Genomic DNA, 21,991 nt, shown 5'->3' on the forward strand with positions numbered 1-21,991 from the left:
ACATTTTTATTTTTTGGCCATTCTGGCTCCCTACTGTGCAGTCAAGGAAGGCACCTGTACCGCTGCAAGGAGGGGAGCAGCAACACGTGGCCCTGATTAAAAGGATATCTCAAGCTCAGAGCCATGTCCCCACTGCTCAGCAGTAAAGCACGCACAGCAGGGAAATGGGGCTGGCTTATGGCTAACGTAAGGCTACACGGTTTATATACCGGATCAGTACCTTGGTCTGATTCACGACCACCCTGGCGATGCAACTGTGTGACAGGGCAGGGTGCTCCAAGCTGCAAATGCCAAAGACTTGCTCTTACAAAACCCAAGCCATACACAAGCATGAAAAGTCACATACGATATTCCCCTTCCCACACACAAAAAAAAAAAAAAAAGGAATTAACTTTTGGGTTTGCCATGAAAGATGCAACAGCCTTCAGAGCAGCAGCCCCTTTGACATTAGTCAATATTTGATATGGGAGAAAGGGAAGAGAGAATGAAGAGGAAGCCTTCCACATTTTTCTTTTTTCTTTTTTTTTTTTAAGATGCGCTGTCAGTCTATATCCTCAATAACTGTCTGTGCATCTCTTTATAACATAAATGTCAGCCTTGTGGTGGATTGGAACCTTGGGATTACTGCACTGGCAGAATTAACGTATTAGACATAAAAATTATAACATTTCATTATCCATGGTAAACTGCATGTGCTTTCACGCTAGGGAAACTGGAAATATCACCCAATTTCATTTTGTGTTAACTGACTTTTCTGCCACATATTCGCATATTGAGGCATTCAGTTTGATGACTACATCAAACTGTATCAGTCTTCTAGTTTCATTCTTCTTTCTCTATGATGCTGATACTTTTTAAAATCAGGTTTTTTGTTCTGTTTTTCTGGTTTTACCTCTATGAAGGTACCACACCACAAAACCACTCAGTTGAAAAAAACTTACTCCACAACAAACAAAACAGATCATATTTGTCAAGCTGAAAACACACCAGAAGAAACCTATCCTGACCTCTGAAATAAGGGTAGAAGGTAAAATGGAGGTAAGAAAACCTCAGACACAACAGGCAAGGCTTCAGCTCATTTATAGGCACGCTAGGGTCTATGGTCAATAATGAGGCACTAAAGAACAGAATCTGTTTCCTTCTGTGGTTTAAACTCCCTGTATTTTTCCTTCCCACTACTAGGCTGGCTGGAAATTCAAAGATTTGCATAAGCCACAGATTTTGTCTGTCTATTTGGAAGGTCAAAAATTAGAAGCAGCACAAACACACATGACAAATAGGCCAGCTGGCAGCAATTTGGAGTGACCACATGGAGGAAGTGCGGAGAAGAATGAGGGCAGGAGAGGAGCCTTTAAAAGCCTGGGTCATACATATATTGCAAGTTACAGGGTGCCTCAGGGGAAATTTTTTGTCTTTTTGTATCTTTGCAAAGATTAGTGACCATTTATCCAGATTTAGCGCTGTCATGTTTCTATAAACATTTCTGAATATACTTTCTTTGATAAAACATGCAGCTGCTGACATGATTTTTTGTACAAACATTTCACTATATATTGCATTGCATATTTCAAAAAGCCTTAACATTTTTATTTCCAAGGGACTACTTATTCTCCTCTGCAGGCTATGGAGCATCGCCCTAGGACAGAGAAATGAAGAGACAAGTAAGCAGAGTGGAAGGAGGGTGAGCAGGAGCTGCAAACAGATACAATAGTGAAAGTCTTTACCAAAACCACTCTGGTTATTACTCACATCAGGGCGTTCCAGAAGTAAGTAGGAAGGTAGGGAAACATCTGATGTCCCGCGCAGCTTCTGGAACGGAACAGAAAGAGTAACAGGTCAGCTTCAAACATCAAGCCAGATGCACACAGCTGGTGGTAATCTGCATGACCCTCATTACCTGCACAGACCTCTGCCAAATGACAGCAGCCAAAGAGCTGGCCAGATCTTTATTACTAACATCAGCTCAACCTATTAATGCAGGGGGGGAAATAATTCAACTCCAAATTGCTTCTCACTATTTGTTGCTGGTTTTATTTTGCCAGAGCCACAAAACCCAATGAAGTCAGCTTAGTTTCCCTTCAGTTTGCAGCCAGTCAGCTCCGGGCACCCAGGGCTGCAGTACCCAGGGCTGCCAGTCCTGCAGGGAACATTTACTTGTTTAAAAGCAACTCTTTCTACTGGACTTGGGTTTAGCTGATTGTATCATTTCTATTGATCTTGAGTTTTATAAAAAGCTTGGCTCCCGATTGCATGCTGTCAGCAAAATTACACTTGGGGGCCAAATTTGGTTTAGTCTGGCTCTCACAAAACAATAAATGGGAAGCACTGACATAGGTTTAAGGAAGTAAAACAGAATGCATTTTAAAAAATAGATCTCTAGAATGCCTGTTCAACTAAAGTAGTAGAAAATCACTTATCCCCAGCAAATATCACCATTGCATGCTGTTGAGAGATTGGAAACATGAGTTGATTGATGACTCCCTCAGCACCATCCAACTGAGATTTTCTACAGCCCTTCTTCCTGACCAACCCTCTTCACATCACCTCAAAACACAGGTTTGTGGGAGGGAGAGCTTGCTGATGGCTCATTATTTAAAATTATTGTTTTCCCACAACAAGAAAAAGGGACGAGGAGAGCTTCCCATTGCTATTCGACCCACCACAATGCACTGAGCCCTTTCAAAACCCTTGCAGGCTCTAAATGCTATAGATGACGTAACGTCAGCAGACATCTGCCAAATAAATAAGCAAGCTCCAACGTGCCTCCCTCCAAACCTGCAAAGCAATTTCCATCCAGTACAGGAACTTGTACTGGGGTTTAATACTCTCTTCATATATCCCCTTCCACAAAGAAAATCTGTGCCCACTGTTACAGGAACACGCTTAATCCCTGTAAGCAGATGTCAACCTCCAAAGCTGAGAAAATGACTTTGTTCTTTAGGATCAGGGAATTTAAAATGCAAGAAGTTGAAATGCCCTGATGAATTTGGTAACTTAAACCCTGAGAGGAAGCACCTGCTTTCTGAATAGCCGCCCAATTAAAAGCCCGCTGCTGTTTTATACATCCATAATTCAATGTGAACGGTCTTTTGCTAGTTGACAATATATCAGCTACGGTCAAAGAGCGACACAGCTGAAAAGGAGAGGAGGGAGCTGCTGAGAGCAAACAGCCGGAATCCCACAGCATCGCCCCGTGTAGCAGCTCTCAGATGAAAACTTTCTCAAGCCAGGGTTGCTCCACAAGGATCCACCAAACTCCGCACAAGCTCCACCAACCACCCTGGAGAGATGCCAGGTCGCCCCAGAGGTAGATTCAGGGCCTGGAACCACGTGTCAGCTGTACAGTCACTCCTCCCCTCTCCCAGCAACCCACCATGTTTTCCCACTCACAGATGTAAAGACATGTCCCTTCACTATACAGCAGGTAAAGAAAGGCTCCAGTATGCTACAGGTAAAATACAGTAAATTGTCATTTATTCACACCAGCACTGGCAGGGATGGGGAGGGGAAAACCAAAGCAAAAAAAACCATAGAAAGGGGATTTTTATCAAAAAGTAAACAAAAATAAAAGCCAAGAGCACAGGGGAACGACCAGTCTGCCTGGAGGATTAGCAACCACAACAAAAAGCAAGAAACAGTAGCAATCCCCTTAGCTGAACTAGAAATAAAGCAGGCAGGCTTCCCATCGCAGCTTGGTTGCCACCGTGCCACCCAGGGTGAAAGGTGGCAAGGCTGGAGCAGAGGCTGGAGCGGAGGCTGGAGCAGGACCCTCATCGGGCATTAGGCAGCAGCTTCAAATATTCAACCCACGTCCCGATCCACGTTCACGTCAGCTAAGAGAGGCTCCCACCAGTCACTGGGCCAGAACAGTGTCATTTGTCTATTTACCAAAAAGTCTTGGTTACCTTGTGTTGGTTGTTGCTTTCTCTCAGCACTGCCAGGTTTTCAAGAAAGAAATGCTTCCTCTGTAAACAGGCAGAAACTCAGCTAAAAATATTGTCCCCACAAACCCTCATGGAGCAAGAAGAACTTGCCAGGAGAGAGACTGTCTATAAAGAGTTCAGGCAGGACCAGCAGATCAGCAACCTTTCTGGGAAATTTTATCTGCATTACTACACGTGCACGAAGGATATCAGTTTGGAAGTCTCAAAACACGCTGGCGTGAATCCTAATGATGGGCAGGACTGTCGCTCCACCACGATTAAAATCTGCGTCGATACCCAGGGCCGGGCCAGGCACTTCATGCATTTTCCACCACCTCCAGAGGGGCACGGAAAGCCTTGGGGAGAGGCTGCGCTGGCCTCGGTCCAGCCCTCAGGTCGGCAGCAGCTTTGGAGAGCTTCCATGGCCACGTGCTCAGTGCAGCCTGGCTCCTCGGGAACGCTCACGTCAAACACCGGCGGCCCTCGTGGAGCACGCCTGTCGAAATCCTTCTCTCGCCCCACAAAAGCCAGCCCCTGCCCTAACACAGGCGTCTGCCCCAACGCAGCTCCTGCTGACAGGAGGCATTTCCCTCCCTCACCTGGCTGAGTGACAGACAGATGGACCATGAGCCAGGCCGAGCCCAGACCAGACTTTTATCCATCCAGGCCAGCAAGACCCCTACAGAAGCAAACCCCAAGGTCTCCCAAACTAGAGAGCAACAGCAACAAAAGCCTGCTCCTCTTCCCCGTCCTCGAGTCCCTCTTGCAACAAAACCAGGGTCGGAGGCAGCCCTCACTTTGTGCCCACTGCCACCAGCCCTGCCGGGAAGCAAACGTGCTGCAGGCGAGGCAGGGGGTGTCCTGTAATTAAACACTGCATCGAAACCCTCACATGTAAAGGGGACACGTTAAGATTAAGCAGACAACCTCAGTTCTGACATTTTCTAAGTTTAGCTTGCTTAAAACTGTGGCTTCGGTAATAAGTATTTAACATTTTAATAATGTATTTAATGTTGAGATGCACACAGTTTTTAATGTATCTTTTGAAAGGTCCACAGAAAAAAATGTTTTTAAAAAAAATTAAAATTTTCCATGTAAATTAACCAAAGTTCAGCTAGAAGATCTACAAACAGTTTCCTTTTATATTATATGTAAGAAAAATCTGAGACCTGACTACATTGAGGTCAGAGCACTCCTCTTTTCTCCCCCCCAGGACTCCCCTCAATCGGAGGTCCAGTCTTCTTAGGGATCCATTTTGTCTTATCTCAAAGACCTTTTCTTTCGCTATTCTAGAAGCTCATAGTGAAACTCAAGCATCCCCAACAACTACTGTAAATCCCCAGTCCTTTTTTCTGATTTAAGAATGGCTGCAACAGTATGGTATCATCGTACAGTACTTAACCTTGAAAACACGTAACTCCAATTCAACAATCCTATTACATATGCTCCTAGCAGTTGTACAGAAGAGATTTAGCTCTTAGCTCTCCATTGCTTTATCTCTTTCTGTTTTTGCCAGTACAGAAATTATCTCAGGCTACAGACAAGTCACGTCCAAATGCTTCTCCTATCTTGCTGCAAATCTGGGGAAAAAAAGCAACCATCACGTAGCTTGCACTACCCTGTCAAGCTCCCCAGCTCAGCTTTTGATAGCCACCCCTCTGAAATGCAGCGAAAAGAGCTGGTTGCGCTGCATCCCTAGCACCCCATCTCTAAGCGATGCTATTGAAAAGACAACTTGTGCAATCAAGGGGTCCGTTCAATCCCCTCCCAAGGAGCGCAGGGCAGAGGGAACCCGTGGCATGCTTGTAAGGACCGGGGTCACTTCAGAAGTGACGGCAGTACGAGTCCAATAAGCTAAAGAGCAAAGAGCCCTTCTACAGCAGAGCAGTCAGAAGGGGAGCTCTCAAGGGCAGAGAGCTTTGTCTCAAAAGGACAAAATGAGGGGAAAACAAGAAACACGGACACATGCATGGATGGAAAAACCCGTCTTCTGTATTTCAGTGACTTGCCCTAAAACTTGGGACTGGGGTGGTAGGGTAAAACCATACCAGCATACCACGCTGCTGGCAGGGGGAAGTCATCCCGTCGTGCTCTCTCCTGCCTCTGATCCCCCCAAATTGCATGTACGTTCTTACCTCACAGGCACTGTCAGCTGCCCATGGCCCTTCCCATGCCCAACACTGTTCATGCCAACTCGCTGCTGCTGTCAGCAAACTGAGCCACCATCCAGCTGTCTCCATGTCTCAGCATCACACCCACCTCTTGCATAAAAAAAATTTAGAGCTAAAAACACTTCAGTTTCATTTATTCCAAGTGCACTGGTCCTACAGGCCTATCCTCCATGATATAGGTATACATTTCTTGAATCATCACCTCCTATATTTAATACCAAATCCCTGTTTTAATGCTGTTTTGCCATTCACCTGCCAGGGATATCCTCTCTTTCACTGCGGTACCCCCTTCTGTGCTCTTGCCCAAGACCTGTCTCTTGCCTCATCCCATTTTTTCCTCATATCACGCCTCCAACACATTCTTGACAACTCATAGTTTAGTCACTGTTAGCAAGTCTAAACCCGGGCTATGCAGCATTTGCCAGCGAGACAGCTCTATCTGCGTGAGAACATCAGCCGGGCTTTCTAAATACGCAGCTCAGCAGGTCTGACGCTGCAGCCCAGGGAGAGCCCAAGGAGCAGGCAGCGCTCTCGAGAAACTTGCCCTTTATGTACAAGTGTTGATGCGAACAGTGGCACTTAGAGGTGCTTTTGACTCATTTCACAGCAGCTCCACTCGAGGAGCACTAACTGGGACGTACGCTGAGAGGAAAGGAAGGATTAAGACAAATGGGATCTGCAAGGTGGGTTTGTCTGCAGTGATCACCCCACCAACTAAATATCGACAGCAATACTAAAACCAAAGGGCAAGAGATGTCACTTGGAGTACACTTTCAGTATTAGTTCAAACCAAGACCACGAAAGGGACAGCACAGCCCAGGGCTGCACATCCCCACTGCCTCCTTCATACCACCGGAGCATGGCTGCACCCACCTGTCAGTCAAATCAAGCTGCCCAAAAACGCATCTGATGAAACTAGGTTGTTTTGCAGCCACATGGCCTCGGAGTGCTGGTACAGACACGAGCAAGGCAGTAGGAACATGGGGCCCAGCAAAGGAAGAGGTGGGATAATGCCGTCCCCTTCAACAGCAACTCAGTCCTAGAGCATTAAAAAAAAAAATGCTCAAGAAAATTTTTTTTTTTTTTTTCTGAAAAGTAAGCCAAAAAAAACAGGGAGCAGGCTGCAGTGGGCCCCAGCCATGCTCCCTCAACACAACCAACGCTGCTCAGAACAGTTTCCTCTGTGTTTTTCCCAACCAGCCTCTAAAGCATTGCTGATTTGGCTTCAGCATCAGTGGGGAACATCCGACCTTGTCCTGTGAGCACAGCATCCCACCCCACAAGGAGCTATTTCCATTAGTCAAGCCAGAGTTTCACTAACAAAAAATTACCTACCAAAAATCAGAACGAAAAAGACAAAAAAAAAAAAAAAAGCTACAAGGTGTCTAGGAATAATATCAGCCTGTTCTACCGAGCTGCATCTTCTCTCCACCCTTGCAGCATCATGAACTCCTTTAACCGAGCTGTTTTGCTCTGCCCCCATAGCCGAACTCCAAGGTGTGCCTTTCACAGCCCCTCACCCCTGACCCACCGCTTCCGACATCCGTTTCTCATCCTCTTCCTCTCCCTCCCTCTCTCTCTTATCTGGCACATTCCCACCAGCCTACAAACCCAGCCTTTGTCTTCTCCTCCGAGCAGCGCTGATCCCCGTGCCCTCTCCCCACTCCTGCTCCCCCCAGTCACCCGCGGCTATTAACTGCACTGTGGTATTCAAACACTGTAAAGTTTAGGAAACATATAAAAGTTTGCGGAGGGGAAAAAAAAAAAAAAAGCCATTGTGTGCATACCGAGCGATTTTATTTAAAACACAGCTTATACCTGAATGCAGACACCAGCGACTGCAGATACAGTCCTTCTCCCCTCGCCTGGTGGCTGCCATGTGCCACCGCTATGTCCGCTTTCCTCGTGCCCTCCTCTACACCTCCCCAAGGTGCCAGCTCTTCGCCATCTGCCTCACCTATGGCCCGGTTCACCCCACGCTGCCTGCCTTCCTCATGGCTCCCACCAGCCATCACCCTTCCCAATGTCGTTCCTCCAGCGGCCATGCGCCTGCACGGCCCCGACTCTGAGGGGGCCTCTGGGCAGTGCCGCAGCGCTGGCGTTGGGCAACAAGACCACAACGGCAGCAGACATAAATCCTTTTGCTGGATTCCTGCCCTGTTACCACATCGAAACGGCAGCTCCTCCGGCTAGTTCTAGCGTGCACGCCAAACCGAGCACGAGTTTCCAGCACAGAAGTAACGCGGTGCCAGAGGGGCTCACCCAGGGGCAGAGCAGACTGCCATCAAACAAGGCCATGGCGAAAGAATCCAAACATCTGAAGAGATACACTGCAACTTGAACCAAAGCATCACAGGCCTCAGGGAGAAAGTACGTGACACGCTGTGATTGCTGTCATGCAGAAGACCAGACGGGATCGGGGTCTTCACCTTTGGTTTTTATTCTGCAAGCAATTCTCCAGAGCAAAAGCAGCCCTTGCAGAAATGGCTCCTGGCTGAACAAGCTCATCTGTGCTCACAGCAACATGAACTTCCTTTCACAGGTACCTCTGGAAGATCCTGTCTCAAAGGAGATTCCCGAGGATTCCCAAAGAGCTGCAGGTGCAGATGATCATCACCAGGTAAAGATGACAACCACCATTGTTCTGGCCTCAAGTTTCTGTGAATCTACCATCAAATAGATCAAAGAGGACAACCTCCTCTCTGCTTGCACTTCCAGCTTTGCCTTAAAATCAGCCTCTGAGATGTTACTGCTTCTCTTTCATTACTGCTCTTTTTGTCTCCTGGTCCTGTCCATGGCTCTGGCCTCCTATTACGCTATTTGCTACATTGCCAATATTACTTTCTCTGTGCCAAACCCAGCCTTTCTCTTCCTTCAAACTCACTCTTTGTATCAGTTTCTCCAAAGACACCTTCTTCCAGTTGATGTTCTTGCTTTTTCTATGATAGGGCTGCGAGATCTGAGTTTGCACAAGACTGAGCACATCCCTTCCAGGCCAACGTGGCAAAGAAATCCTCTCAGAACATGTGCAACAGGATCAAACAAGGTGGCAATACGCATGATGTTCCTGCACTAGATTACTGTTTATACACATGAACACTTGTAAATGCTTTCTGAGAGGGAGGTGGGACGAGAGGGCTCTTCTAAACTACACAATCCTACGATTCTGTCATCTTTTTGCTAGCAAAATAATAGACTAGAACTGGAAACAGCACTGCTCACTTGACAGCGTACAGCAGAGGTCTTCCCAGCCCTGCTGTAGCGCCACAACGTGACCTTTGCTGAGACAGTTCACTTCTCAAAAAATCACGATTCATTCCCATTAACGCAGATATGACATCAAATGTCTTCTGCAATGCACCTAATAATCTGCCGATGAAAATCACGATGGAAGTAAGCAGATAATTGCGACTGCTCTAAGACTGAGGAGCATCACTATAGTCTGACATATTATTATTGTATCACCTGAAAAAACTTGTAAATATAAACCAACAGTGAAAGTCCTCACTACTCAAAACATATTTCATACTTTTTCCCTTTCTTCAGTCCTCTTTGACAGGGTAAGGAGGGCTGACTTATGTAAACATGCTATTTAAACAAGGCGGTTTTGACAGCCATTTTGACAGTCTGCTGAAGAGACCAGAGCTGGCCATGAGTAGCGGTGCGCAAACCGGAGACTGGCACGTGGGCTGGAAGCTGAGCCCCTCGGCCCTGTTGCAGCATGCGGCCGCAGGCAGCAGGAGCAGGAAGTCCAACCGTGGCTACCAGGGCCACCAGCATCACGGCAGTACCAAGCGCCGCGGCTGCCTCTTCGGCACCAGGAAGACAGAGGTGTCTTTACCAAACAGACCTGGCAAACGAAATTCATGGAACCCCTCCTGGCACCAGCTGAGATGTAGGTAAGGACAAGGAGCCCTGAAGTTCGCTTTCCTAGAGGAAGCAAATTTTACTATGGTACAGAATTGCAGGCTCTATCCTGTTTCAGGCCCGAAGATGTCCGTGCCTTCCACCGGCATTTTCCGAAGGGACAATTTTGCCCCTAGAAAGTGAGGAGTTCTTCAGTTAGCACCAGTAAGAGAGATGATGTTTAGTTTGATAATGCGACTGTCAGTGGGATTTTGAAATGTCACTCCCACACCTAGCAGATGCAGTTGGCTCATTCCTCGTTTTAGAAAAATGTACTGAAGTTCCTTTTGTAATTGATGCAAAATGTTTCGCAAGGCTGGAGCTTTATTTTGAAAAAAAAAAAAAAAGCTCTTTCCCTTTCAATTGAAAGGGATTTTAATTAGTTCTCTTGAACATATTTAAACTGTTCTATCCTTTCTAAAGACGCTTTTGCGGGACAAACTATGTCCTTAAGTAAAACCTGTATGGCACCAAGCTGAACTAAAAATACCCAAAACCAACACAAAAGAGTGAGCTGATGTTTCAAGAAGGTGGATCCTCCACCTATCATCAGTCTTGGCCCTGACTGTGCCAAAACTTACATCTGTGAATAACTCTGGAAGGAAGACCAAGACAAATGTTTGTATAATGGGAGCTTGAAAATGTAACTTGTTTTTAAACAAGCATGTAAGACAAATCACAACTGGAATGACAGTATAAAAAACAATGAGAGGAGACACCAAAAACCTGTGGGAGAAAGACGACAAGAATTCCAATTAATTTTGGTACCTTATCTTACAAGTGAGCTAACCTAATAATGTGAGTACCAAAACTAATGTTAGATGAGCTTTTTTTTTTTTTAGTATCAATTTCCAATCCATATAAAAATTGTCCCAAAAAGCCTTAAACACCACAAATCCACCTGCACTCTTCACATCCTCTTTACCCCTTCAAAGGTCCTCCTCTTCTTTGGACAAATGCACCTGGACAAAGAGGAAAGTCCTACAAAACAGCTTAAATTTACTCTATCTTGAATCCAGGATATATGAAAATGTGGATGTGTAAAGAAAATTTATTCCTGAATTAACATTTCTCTCAGAAATAAATCTTTGATTTTTATCCTGTGGCAGCTAAATCTCCTCTCCCTGCAAGTCCTGACTTTGAACTTCATGGAAATTGGACCAGGCTGCTAGGAAAACTGCCGTGACATTTTCTAAGGGCCCAGATCTATATACCCATATGCTGGTCTTTAACTTCATCAGCTAAACATACTGGATTTTTTTTGGTAAGGTTGGAACAACACTGTTTACCCTCTGTTCCATCATGCAAAGTTCAAAAGTGAACTCAATTGGTTTTGCTATTTGTCCTAAAACTAAGGCAATGATCACTTTATCATCAGCATTAAAGTCAGTTTGTTCTTAAAACTCATCACAGTTCTCTAAATTGTTCTTCTGTTTTCACAGGAGGCTTGGTTGAATTTTCTTATTTGAGGAAACTGGCTATATACAAACATATCTGCCCATGAAACGGCCGCCAAAATTTGGCAGAGAAAGGAAGACAAGCATACCCTGTACCAAATTCTGTACAGTTGTTATCCTCCGTTACACAAACACTTGGCAGGCTTCCATTATAAAATTTATGCACTAAAATTAGCTCTCACAATTGCAATCAATTGCAACAATCAAGCGTAAGTAATTAAAAGGAAAAAAAAAAAAGGTGAGCATGGAAAACAATGTTACAGCACTGCAGTGGTTCCTCTATTTATTTATAATTATGTCCAACACAGTCTTTCTGTCCATCGTTCATAAGGCTGCAAGCACACAACCCGTAAGCAGAGTAATTTCTCATCAAGAAGCTTCCTTCTGCAACGTCCCAGAACATTTCCTTGTCATTTCAGTTTTGGCACTCTCTCCCCATCTTGGGGAAGGATGCTGGGAAGAGACCCCAGAAACTCTCCAGTGCAGAAGACACCCACCTCCATCTCCCCACATCCCAACTTTATCCACCATCTCTCAGGCTGCTTCACGTACGTGTGCACACGCCCCCTTTTCCTTGCCCCTGTCTCTACAGACGAGTGGCCTGGGCACTGCTGCTCTCTCTGCCCTTCCTCACCCAGGACCCATCCGCACGGTGCTGAAGGAGGGGATGGTGCAGCTCCGCAGGATGCCATGGAGCCACAGGGCTCGGGGACAACGCAGCCCTGGCTCTACAGATTATTCCCAGGGCTGAATCCCATCTCTGGTGCTGGCTGTCAGGTAGCAGAGCACAGGGGCTCTCCTGGAGGGGCAGGGAGGGATGGGTCCCCAAAGCAGCACCAGTACTGTTACTGTAACACCTTGCAGAGCAGTGACATGCACATCACCACTGTGAAAACATAAGCCTTATTTTCTTGCTACGGTGTGGGGAGGGGTAAAGGGTTAAAAGCCATCTTACCAACTAACAGCGAAGCATCAGCAACACTCCTCAAAAAGATTTTCATGACCGTGAATGACTTTAAGACAATTACGCAGTGACTTGGTTGATACACATATTGATATTGTCATCCTCTTTGACACAGATGGTATATATTGTGTATGGTATGGTGCCAGAGCAGAACTCAAAGTCACAGGCTGCTTTGTACAGATTTTTCCCCCTTCAAACAACAACTCATGAAACTAATAATAAATGTTATATTGTTTGGAACAAAAAGAAGATAATGTATACAAACTTCTGGAAACTAAACACATATGGCAAGAATATGCTAGAGAATATCGAATACTCTAGAGAATGCAAATAATGAAAAAACCCTCTCTGTGTAATTCAATGTAAATATTACATCTGATTGTCTCTTCTCTCCTACACGCATACAAGTAAATCAATGTCTGGCAACCAACTTTAATCTAAGCAGTCCCCCATCTTCTATACTAACAATCTACATAACTTCTGGCCCCCGAGAACCTACATCTTGCATGTCATCACACATTCAAACTGAATTACCTGCCACTGTTTTAATTCACTTCTGGGTTTTGGGGTTGTGTTTTTTTTAAATAGGTTACAGCTGTATTATGAAGGAATATAGATCAATAAATAAGCATATGGTATTAAAGGAAAATTTTATTCTCTAGCAGAGAGGAGTAAGAAAAGCTTGCATGGTACAGCTTGATCAAATCAGAAGCAAAGCCCTCAGGTACTACGCTTTTCTCTCCCTTCCTTGGTTCCTAACAGCAGATGCTCTTCCGGCCCAAACCTATCATACTGAAGAAAAAAATGAGCATAAACTTATCATTCTTTGTATCATCTAAAAGCTATTCACAGTGGTAAAGGTGAAACAAATTAACCCCTTTTGGACACAACAGAGAGCCCACCAACACAACTTTTTCCATGGACGTCATTTGGCTTTGGTCCAAGCCCGTAATGTCATTTCTCACCGACATCCCTTTGCACCATGAAATTCACGTTCACAATTCATATTAGACAAAGCCAAACAGGCCTCTCAGCAAAGTGTTCAGAGAACCAGCTGACTTTTCAGCAAAGTCTACCATAAAAAAAAAAAGTACGGGTACGATCAAAAGCACACAAGCAAGTCCAGGCAAGAGAAACCATCCCTCCAAACCATGGCTGCTCCCCAGATACAGTGCAGGGGGAAATTTGTAGAGTAAATACATGCTGTGACTGCACTAAGAGCCTCACGTCTGGCGTTTTAGCACAATATATTCCATGATTGCTTTTCCCTCTCTCTCTGAAAGGCACATTGCAATGGGTTCTTACCATCAAACTCTCAGCAATTTGGCTTTTTTGCTCACAGACTGAGCTGCATCTGCAGGCTCAAGGTGCTGCACCCCTCCAGGCAAACCAGCCAGCAACAGAAGGTGGTGACTGTCAAAAACAATACTGGAAAACAAGAGTTACAAAAATATTTTTTATATGAAAATCCTTTCAGTTGAGGGTTGAAAGTTTCTTTTCAAAGGAGAAGAGAAATCCCAGAGGACCCATCCACCCTATGGCCATTCCCCCGGGAGGATCAGACGTGTCTTGGGAAGAAGAGCAGGAATCTGAACTCGGGCTCCCGCTTCCATGCCAAGCCCCCTGATCACTGCCAAGGCAATGCTTATCATTCAAATCCAGAATGGCTTCTTTACTCCTCCTCCGGTTCAAATCCAGTTTTAAACCCAAGCATAATGAGAATATTTCTGAATTCTTTAACTTTATAGGAGAGCATTTACATTTTCTATGCAACTGCAATTAAAAATTATGCATAAAATGCAGAGGGGATGTCAAGTTCTTTACAATTCCTCATTTTGAGTTTGCATTAAGATTAAGGGGAAAAAAACAGCTTGAGAAAGGCTTTAAAAATATGAACTGTAAGGGATAGTTTTAAATATAACAAAAAAGGAGATGGCTAGAAGAAAGGCTTTGGAAGAGAACTGAAGCTGATAATCAGGAAAGGGGAATATAACACCAAGCCAGACTGCAGAATGCCCTCCAAGAGCAATGAAAAGATAATCATTGCAAAAAGCATTGCTGCGGCAGATGATGATCAGCAGCTGAACACATCTCTATAAATTCTAATGGTCCTGCAGTGGAGCATGGAAATGCAATAATATCCCAAATACTGGAATTTTCTTAAGTTGGAGAGATAAAGTAAACGGCCATACTCCAAAAGTAACTTAAAATATTTCCTGTGTTGACTAACACAAAAAACAAATAGTAGCAGAGACTTGTATACCTGTTTTCCCAGAAGGGAAAGATCTCATTAATTGGCCATCCCACTCCTCAGCTGGGAAGCATGCTGCCAAGCTGCTCTGAGTACCAGGGGAGAAGGTCCAAGAGCAGCCACTTAAGTAAATAACTTCAAACATGGCACGGCCAAGCCAGGCACCACACGTCTTTCAAGATCAGGTGCTCACTGAGCAGATGACTGTTCAGATAACAAGCTGTAAACAAAATCATACACATGGATACACAGAAGAAATACTTTGGCTTCAAAGGCATTTTTCTTCAGCACGTAAACATTGCAGGGATTTCTCTCATGTCTCAAATAGCATTACTCTGCACACAAAGTCAAGTCCACTCACGGCACAGTTTATTTTTGTCTGACCATTAGAAACAAAACGCCAGCCTTTAAGCACTCAGAGAGGCTGCAGTACAACATCCTGAGGTTCAGAGATGCTGTGCAACGATGGGTTAAGCTATTTTTGGAAATCTATCTGGTTGCTAGGGCAAATTCTTGTAACGATACGCACAATCCACCAAGCAGAATCTGGTTTGCCAGTTAGGAGAGGAGGAAAAATTAAGATGAGAGATGACTAACCGGGGTAACGTGAGAAACCAAATGAAATGCCATGCTATACAGAAACATGGTTAGGGCTTCCATCAAGACTCAGCTAAACTCCTACGTGAAACACGCCTGGTTGTTTTGAGCCAAAGAAGCCTAGATTACAGGCTTGAAAGAAATTTCAAAAGGTTGTACAAGGCATCCTGCTGCCCCCAAGGCAGGATTAACTATATCTAAACAGTACCTTATGCAGGGCATACCACTACTGAATCATAAGCATTCGTTCACACAGCTCTCTTGTATCAATATTACTTGTCTTTTACACAACGGAGTACATGAGGCAGACAGAAATGAAGCACTTAGCCCTCAATTGCACACTTAAGTCTCCTGCAAAATTAGGAAATCATTCCAGATGCTCAAAAACCCACAAATATCTGATGGATCAGTTTTCTAGGAGCTATATTCATGGATATATTCTCATTTTCAAAATTACTGGAGCCTCGGTTCACATCAACCTGTTACAAATCTGGATAGTCTTACCTATTTTATAAAAGATCATGACAGTTTTTCTATCCAAATCCCAAGTTTTCAGCTCAAGAAATGTCTTTTGAAAGTTAGCAGGGCAAAGATGGTAAAGAAAGGACAAAAGGAGGAAGGGGGTTATAAACTATTTTCCATATTCTCCACAAACAGTGAAGAATGGAAACTTGCATGCTAATGTTCAAAAACACCAGCTTTGGATGACACAAGCTGGAAAAGGTTGTGTAATTTATACCTTATTGCTGTATCTTCTGGTCAGCTTTGTGCTGAACTCAACTGAGATTATAAGAAAGCATGCAGATGAAGTTTAGGAAGCCACCATACTCTTCTTGGTAGCTGAGCGCTTTGCATGTCAGAGAAAGCTTCTGTAATTAAAATAGTATCTCCCTTACAACTGAGAACAGAGAATATTTAATTAGGCTTTAAACTGTTGAGGAGAGGCTAATATAATAATCTCATTTAGGCCTCACAGTCAAATGAAAAACGCCTACCAAGACTTAGTCAAACTTGAGCGTACCTCCCTGGTACAGAGAGTACTCCCAACACAGCCTGGCATTAAAACTGAATTACTGTGCTCTTTTCCTCCATTTTGGCTTCTGAAACATAAAGGTTCAAATCAATAAGAGATTTAAACGCTGCAGAGACCACAAACTAAGTGAAATTCATAGAGCCACCAGACTTAAAGATTACAGCTGTAATCTGTAGGAGTGATCCCAAGAGTTGACTGACCACGAAGACTGAAGGCAAAACCTCTGCTGCCAGTGACCAACAGACATCCATCGGGACAGACGCCTCTGCCGCAGTCCTGGGCACGTTTCACAGGCCTCTCCGGTCAGCAGGGGCTGAAACTCTCTTCACTGGAAAAACCACAAACCAGGCAATGTATGAGACACCAATTTGTTCTTCTGTGCCAACACAGTGCACCCCCTGCGTAGAGGCACTTCCCTATCTTTATGCAAGAACAGTTTTCAGATGAAGGTCCATCTGACTTGTTTGCCTTTGGGCTGCAAATTCCTCAAGTATACGTGTGTGATATGGGCACCCCCTGCAAGGGGCATCCTTGTCCATAGGGTGGCACGTCCCCGGCAGAAGGTGTGGATGTGGGGCTCCAAGGGACAGGCCAGCACACCAAACCAGGCAGCAAGCCCTCCCCATTTCTACTGAACATGCAGAGCTTCGATGCCACTCAGGGCTGAAGCAGCAGCCCTCCTTTTGCTCCTCTGCTCAGGAAACAAATCAAGTCTTACTCGATGGAGCATTTGGGCAAGTAAAGATAAGGACCTAGCTGAACTATGCAGAGCTCAAACTGCAGCTGCCTCAAAACTCTCATCACACAGGGTTTTGTGCTCTTCCAGGTGCCTCCCAAAAACCTCTTCAAATGGGCCTGTTTTATAAGCAGGATTTCCCCGGCCAGTCACAAAACCCTGGCAATTCTCCATCTCCACAGTGCGTTCTGCTGTGCGAGCTCCAGCCGAATCGCCTGCACCCCTTAGAGACAAAGCACAAGAGTAAGGCACTTCCAAGTTTCTGCAGTGATCCAGAGATGCTCCTCAGCATCATACTGTGCACGTGGGTACACACATGCAGCAATTTAAGAAACAGTCTTGTTCACTTTAGGTGCTGTTAAAAAGGCTAATGCTTCTAAATAACTCAATTTTGAAAAATGGGGCTTAAATACCATTGAAGCCTAAGATCATAAAGAGAAAAACACATGTGCACATGCTCCTAAGAAACCAAACAGCTTTTCAAAACAGGATTTCCCTGACATGCTCGTAAAGCAAGCTTTTTTACCTAAACCATCATCAACTGAAGAGCAGGAAAAAGACTTGAACAAATTTGTCAGTAAATATTCCCATTCTACACTGGTAAAAACATTTGCACAAAGTAATCTAATATCTTCCTGGGCTGATAAGATGCCATTATACATAATATAAATTATAATACATATGCACATGTGGTATTTGTATATGAACATATACATGTATCACAACATACAGCTTCTTATAAACAACTTCAGGAGAGAGTTTGGTCCTATGATGACCCACCTCAAGGAACTAGCACAGAGAAGACTAAAGGGGAAGATACTCTTTAATCCAAGTGAAACCCATCGCAGTCAGGACTCCCATCCTATTGACAAAGATCAGACAGGGAATGAGGAGACCCAGCTTTTCTTTCCTGCAGCATCGCTTCCTTCTGGGCAGACCGACTACACCCCCCCAAGCCTCTGCTGCTCCTTCGGTTGTTGTCCTTGCAGGCAGGCTGGCAGCTTATTTATGGAAAGCGCTCACCTTTGCTATGGGTGTGAGCATTTACCTGCATTAAGGTCCTCATCTCCCTCCAAAGGGCCTTGCAGACAGATAAGCTGGCTTCTCTTCTCAGCTTCCCGCTGAAGGGAATATGGGTTAATAAATACTGGGAGGGAATCTGCCTGTAGCTTTACTAGACTGCATAAATGGTTAAAATTTTCCTAGAGCAGCAGGGAGCACAAAATGCACAGCTGCACAAATGGGAGATTAGGGAAGTAGGATGGAAGGTACCAGGAGGTCTGAAATATTTTTGGTGAGATACATACACAGGCTCACCCAGTCTCCTGACAAGTACTCTGATTTTAAAAGGCGCTTTCATCTGCCTTAGATCTATATAAACAAAGATCATAGAAACAATTGTATATAGCAGCCTGGGAAAGAGGAATCCTGGTATCATCTTTCACTTTGTAGCTTTATGTCAGAGAGGAGGGAGGAGAAGGAAAGAGGGAAGTAAAGTAACCACGTTCACCATCACGGCTCGACGTGAACAGGCCTGTTTCTTTTGTTACTTTGGGTCATCACAATAATTAAAATCTTTATAATAGCCACGGATCTGCATCAGACAGTGTGTATAACTGTGAGCCAACTTCTCTAAGTTGCACAAAAAGAGCTGCTACATATTGCAAAATGGCCTCTGCGCCTTGCTCGCTGCTTTCAGGAGGGATTCTGGTACCACTACTTCAGCAGCACCGTACCACGCTGATCGGCCAGACTGACGGACAACCTCAGCCCACACCAGCCACGGAGCCCCGCGCCTGGAGGTCCAGTACCATTTGGGGACCAAGGTGGTACCCCAGTGTCTGAGGTACAGCCTGCCCCATGCCACCCGGGGGACCTCACAGTTCAAGCACAGCTCGGACGCCGCACATGTTTTTGGAAGGGCAGTGGAGTTGATGGAAAGGTCAGTCTGAGTTGCTGCACTTCTGTTTCCACCCCTCCTCCCCCAACTGCAGAGCTTCTAAATTAATCTGGGTCTTCAGGCTTGTCGGCTTTTATTGCCATTTCTTAAAGAAAAGCCCAGCTTTCACGCTACAAACTACAGGGCTGAAATCCCCAGACAAGTTTAGTAAGTGCTTTTTGCAATTCGCCTTTGCCCTTATTCATCCAAGTACTCCCTTAAGTGTCTCCAAAAAATCTAAGATAGGAAATGCGCTTAGTTTCTTCCTTATTTTCCCCTCCCTGCAACGTTTTAATCAAAACACACCAGCCAGCCACAGCCAGCAGACGCAGGGCGGATGGGAACAGCACCGCTTTGGACAGATTGCACTCAACCAGTCACATCAGCGGAGTACAGCCTGAACCAATACTCCCCCTTCCCTCCCCAAATCCTGACCTCTGCTACTCTGAGGTCTCTGACTTGGGGATGCCAGAGGGCAAGAGATCCTGCTTCTGTGCAACAAGACATTGTTAAAGGGAAAATTCCTCGAGGGTTTTTTTTTTTCCTAAATCCTTGACAAGGAGATCTCTGTGTGTATGGCCCACAGCAAAAATAATCCTACGCCTACCAAAATCAAACAGGAATTTACTGACCAGCTCTCACACGCTGCAGGCTGTCCTGTGACCATGTAACACTTTTTCTATTTTAGTTTTGCTTAAGTACAAGAGGGAGGAAAACAAAATTAGTAAAAACATGTTTAACTAATAACTGGAAAGTTTCTGCTAAACTAATTAGAGCGCTATATTTGGGTAGAGGTGCGCTACAGCTTCCCAGGACATGGTAACCAACCAAACATAACCCACCATCGGCTCCTGGCAGGATCAGCTGCTCGGCTGCGACAGCACGCATCTGTTAGCGCTGGCAATTTACAACTGGAAAGTATTAGGGAGGGCTGATTAATTGCTACAATATGAAATTTCCATGCCTTCGTTTTACATTAGCAGCTTCGCAGTTAGCAAAAAGCCTGAGGGAAAATCAGAAAAGGGGAGGAGTGGGGGGGAGGAGAAAGCAGCCCCTCTCAGACATGTCCAGGGCCAGGGGCATCCTCAGAGGATGCTCCCTTTTCAGCAGGGCTTCAGCTTTCATCAGAAACAAACGAGGCCTCCACACTTTCAGGATGCACAGAAAATGCCACGGGTGGGAGCTGACACAGCAATGTCCTCCAGAGCCCTCAGACAGCCCCAGTGCCCCTCTCCACTGTGGAGGAGGCTGACTGGGCCAGTGCCCTGGGGACATGCAGCACTGCTGAGGGACCACAATGGCCACAAGATGGATGGCAGTAACACTATCCATCCTCTTTCCCACCCCCTTCCACTTCTTCCCCCTCAAAAAGGAGCAGTGAGGGTTACACAGTGACCCCAAGGCTGGAAACCTCTTGTTTCACATGCTCCTTCTCTCCCCAGCCCCTGGTGCCACGCGTAGGGACCAGCCGCCTTAAAAAGTGGGGACCGTCAAGAGCCACCTCCGCCTTATCAGGGTGCAGGAGCAGGCCCAAGCACACGGACCTGAATGGTCATGGGCGTCAGTGACAGCCATGGGAAAATCCCAAATCCTTTGTCAGAGGACAAGCTCACCACCAGCCCAAGGTGCAGGGACACACTGCACACAGACGCCGAAGTCGCAGGCTTCCCACTGAGATGCTGAGGTCCGACCCGTCAGCACAGGGGCAATTTGCACCCACTGCTGAAGTGGGAAGTAGGAAACCCCACTATATCTTGCTCCCCGGATGGAGCAAAGCAAGACAACGGCTTTGTTTTCACCTCCCCTGCATCCCTTCCTCTCCCCTCCGCATGCAGGCAGCGGGCTTATTTCCAACACGCTTTGCGATACAAACTCAGACAAACAAAAGAACAAAAACTCTCGCCCCCTCCCTCCGGAGGAGAGGGGAAAATTCAGAGTTCAGTCTGCCACTCCACTGCTAGCTGGCGCCACCGCTGCCAGTGCTGCGCGGGCCGCCGAGCGCCGGGTAATTTCACACACCATATGTGCAGCAATCGGGAAGCACGGAGAGCACAGGGCTGGAGGAGCAGCCGCCGCCTGCAAATCAACGGTGCTACGGGGAGGGAGAAGCAGCAAAACAACATCCACAAGTAAGCTGTCACATGCAGTCCTTCCAAGGTGACATAAAGCCCCTGGACATGCTCCCAGTCCAATGTGAGAGGCACGTGAACGCGCCACACTTCAGCATCACCCAGCTGCACGTGCAGTGCCGCTAGCAGTGATAAACCCAAAGCATGGCATCTTCCCCCAACACCATGCGACCCACGGGCAGGAGGTTGGGGGGCCAGCATGCCACGCGGTGACAGGCAAGGTCAGGTCAACAGACCCGTGGACAGTGCACACATGGCTGGTTGCGCGCCATGCACCCGGCTGAGCCAAGCATCTCTGCCCCGTCCCCCCAGCGTACAGTCGTACCCCTGGGATCTCTGCTGCTGGTTGGGAAACCCTCCAGCACGTTTCTGGGATTGCCATTGGCAACGTCCCACACTGGGCAGGAGAGCAGGGTGCAGGCAGAACGGCCCTCAGCAGGGGTCAGTGATGCACACACTGGGTGCCAGAGATGAGTATCCTCTTGCCTGGGAGCAGAAACCCCCTCCTTGCAAGGAGCTCCACTGGTGGGAATACAGCATTGCCAAGCTTCAGGCATCAAAACCTTGAGGTCTACTTTACACCTGGGGTTTTCCAAGGGGTTTTTTTGGTTATTTTTTTTTTTTTTAAATCAGCTGCTGGGTCCATGTGACAAATTTTAAGCAAACGAGACTCAAATCCTCATAATTAAAGAGGCACAGAAATGGGAGGAATGGACGATGACACGACAGACACCCACATGCTTAAACTGTAAAAACTAAGAGATAGAACAGCACAGAAGTTCTTGTCCCAGAAGTAGCAAAGCTTTTATTTTTTTCTTTCTTGAAAACACCTCAGTCACTGAAGAAAGAAAAAGAAAAGAAAAAGAAAAGAAAAAGAAGTGAAGT

The 21,991-nt window shown here is 45.8% G+C and overlaps 1 protein-coding gene across 12 annotated transcripts in view; it reads right to left on the reverse strand.

Annotated features, from left to right (window-relative positions):
• Nucleotides 1-21,991, reverse strand: part of TIAM1 (TIAM Rac1 associated GEF 1) — a 190,702-nt gene that overhangs the window by 131,785 nt on the left and 36,926 nt on the right. For 9 of the 12 annotated variants that reach the window (XM_075770566.1, XM_075770540.1, XM_075770496.1 and 6 more), the window contains one exon: nucleotides 1,750-1,809. The exons of 2 other annotated variants lie outside the window; for them this stretch is intronic. The gene's annotated coding sequence lies outside the window, so the exon portion shown is untranslated. Of the gene's footprint in view, nucleotides 1-1,749; nucleotides 1,810-3,905; nucleotides 3,966-21,991 lie in introns of all 12 variants that reach the window. One more of the 12 variants, XM_075770488.1, reaches the window with a different exon arrangement.

The sequence above is a fragment of the Balearica regulorum genome, chromosome 1 (genome assembly GCF_011004875.1).
Source record: "Balearica regulorum gibbericeps isolate bBalReg1 chromosome 1, bBalReg1.pri, whole genome shotgun sequence".
NCBI classification, from domain to species: domain Eukaryota; kingdom Metazoa; phylum Chordata; class Aves; order Gruiformes; family Gruidae; genus Balearica; species Balearica regulorum.